Source organism: Arachis ipaensis, chromosome B02 (genome assembly GCF_000816755.2).
Source record: "Arachis ipaensis cultivar K30076 chromosome B02, Araip1.1, whole genome shotgun sequence".
In the NCBI taxonomy this organism is placed as follows: domain Eukaryota; kingdom Viridiplantae; phylum Streptophyta; class Magnoliopsida; order Fabales; family Fabaceae; genus Arachis; species Arachis ipaensis.
Window position 1 is genome coordinate 107,694,271 of NC_029786.2, and position 3,269 is coordinate 107,697,539.

The following is a 3,269-nucleotide window of genomic DNA, read 5'->3' on the forward strand; positions in this document are numbered from 1 at the left end:
ACAATGTTCTTTTTTTTTTTTTGGTAAAGTATATTTTTTGTTTTTGAAGTTTGACAAAAGTTTTAAAAATATTTTTAAGTTATATTTTATTTTAATTTTGTCTTAAAAATTTATTTATATTAAATGTATTTCTAACTAGTAATTTTTTAAGAAACTTATGATTAATTTAGCAACAATTTTATAAGCATAACTTTTATCACACATAAGTTAAACATAAAATTTCATCATTAATTTCTAATTGTCAAGTATTGTTGCTAAATTACTGGTTTTAAACTTCTTGAAGATACATTTGATATAAATAATTTTTTTTAGGACAAATTAAATAAAATTAAAACAAAATAAGAGAAGTGTTCTTAAAAAATTTGACAAACTGTTAGGAAAAAAAATTTATCCTAATAATAATAATAATAATAAGCGAGTGTACTACCTTGCAGTAAATTATATCTTAATTGATGTGATATATGTTTTGGAATCATTTGTAAAAGAAATTCAATCAAGGGCCACATATATTTAATTTGTACTATTTTTGCCTTTAATTTGAATGTGAGTGTCACGGGGGAGGTGCCATTTGTTTCCCTATTGGACCAACCATTCCCATTTTTTCATATAAACATAAACAAATTATTTTTTATATATAATTATATAAAATATTTTATTATATTATTGAAATATTAAAATTAAATTTTAAAATAAAAAAATTATAGCAAAATGTCTACATTTTAATGCAAGCTTGAAGTGACACCCACCGACCCATATACAGTAACTTTATTTGTTTATTAATTAAAGATTTAACATTTTTAGGGTTAGTGCATGCATGGCAATTTAATCTATTGTCTCTTTTTCTACTACTCCTTTGTATGTAATTTAGTTTTTGAGTTTTTTAAATAGTATAAATTAATCCCAATTTTTTTAATACACAAAATTATTTTTAAAATATTTTACAATATAATAAAAATATTAAATGTTAATATATTTTTTTTAGAAGTAATTTTTAAGATGTGCACCAAAATTACTAAACATAAAATTTGAGTGCATAATACAAAAATTTTGCAATAATCAACACAAAAGCTTTTAAAAAATTACGTGTCTAAGATATTGATTCACTCAACTAACAAAATATATTTAAAGTATCAAATATCATGAGAATTCAACACAAAATTATCAGATAAAAAACAAAAAGTTAATATAGAATAGGACAAAAAAAGCAATAAAAAATTTTATGAATTGTATAGCAAAAATTTATGTGATATATACAAAAAATTTATGTTTATATCAAAAAAGTTTTGTGCTATATCAATAATTTTATGGATTTTTTAGTAAAAATTTGTGTTATATTAATAAGAAGTAATACGAAGAGAAAAAAAAAATGCATGCACATATTGTGTGAGCAATTTTTTTTTGTTACCAAAGATGCACATATGTATAGTATCACTTGTCAAAAAATGCTTTAGACATTAAATATTGATGCAATTTTTTTTTATAAATATGGTTAAAAAAATAAGACATCATTATCCTTAAAATTTAAAAATTTTAAGTAAAGTAAATTTTTATTTGTAATTTTTCTTGTTAATCATCAATAATACTTAAAAAAAAAATCTTAAGTCAAATTCTAGTCCAATTGTTCTCTCCTTGGCTTACTCTTAAAATCAGGTACTTAGTCATTAGTATAAAATATATGTTAAAATATAAATACACATTAAAAATAAATTAAATTATACATGTATATATTTATATATAAATATATTAGTGACTAATTTTAATAATTGATTTTAGTGTACGAATAACATTTTTAATTATTCAATTGATAAATCTTAAACACATTATTGACCGCTATTTCTTCATTACTCTAGACAAAAAGAAAGTAATAGATAACTAAATAAATAAAAATATAAATTGATAAAGTTTTGAAGTTGAAAGAGTTCAAAGTTTAAAAAACTTTAAACTCATAGATCTTGACAGTTCACAGTTTACATAGTCTATGAGATCGAGTAGTAAAAAACAAATTGAAACTGTTAAATCAAGTGGGTCATGGTCCATATTGGTCCATTATCACTCCTCCCCAGACCAAAATAATTTGTTTTTACAGCACAATATGAACTAAATAAATAAGTAAATAATTTACACTAATAGTAATAAAACATAAGGATTATTGATAGGCACATCTCCACTACACATACATGAGAAAATGCATTATAACTCGTGAGTATTTTTTGTTTGAATTATTCATCAAAGCACGATATAATTAATTTTTACTTGGAAGCAAATAAATTAACTACCATAATACTATTTTTTTTAAATTTAAATTAATAAAAAATTAAAGATATATAAATAATTATATCTTTAATATTTTTTAATTTATTTAAATTTTTGTATAATTTTTTTCTTCTTTTATTTATTTTATACTATTTTTTTATTTAACAAAAATCGAATTCTAAATTTTTTAATCATACAAGTTCTAAAATACATATTATGATATATCTTTGGTAGAAACTCGAATATAGTTAACGTTATATGAAGTTGATAGCTAAAAATAATTGATAAATTTGACTAAATTATCTTCTAACAATTCTTAATTATCAATTTCACATAAAATCAATATCGAAATTTTTAAGATACATCTTTTCTTAAAAATTTAGACTAATAAAAAGTGACACATTAACGATTATTTCTTTAACATGAACATTATGATCTAATCAAAGTCAACTAGTAGGGGGGATATATATATATATAGGGTTTGGAAAATGGTGAAGATCCGGTTCTCCGCTGTTTCCAACTGTGAACTGTGACACTGAGTAGTGTTTTTGAATGTTGTCGTTTAGTGCCTCCTTAAAGAGACTATATCTTCACTATCAACATCGATTCAAATAACATCTAGTGTCTTTGATTTTCACCACAACACAAATAACATATATTATTATTATTATTATTATTATTGGAAATTAATTAATATAGAAATATAGAAATCAAAAGCATAAATGTGAGAGTTACGTGGAAAGTGAAAAATCAAATTAAAGCTTGGGTGCTGAGACATATATATATGACAGCATTCAGAATTCAGGATTCAGGATTCTGGACCAGAAACCAGGTTTTTTCACTCACAACTCATAATTCATCACTGCCTTCATTACCTGTGTCTTGTTCCCCACTACATCAACCACATTTAGTAACAAATGATAATTAAAAAGTCACAAGTATTTTAAAATTCAGTAATTATATATTTGTATATAAATTATATATTTAATTTATTTTTAAACATATTATTTTAATTT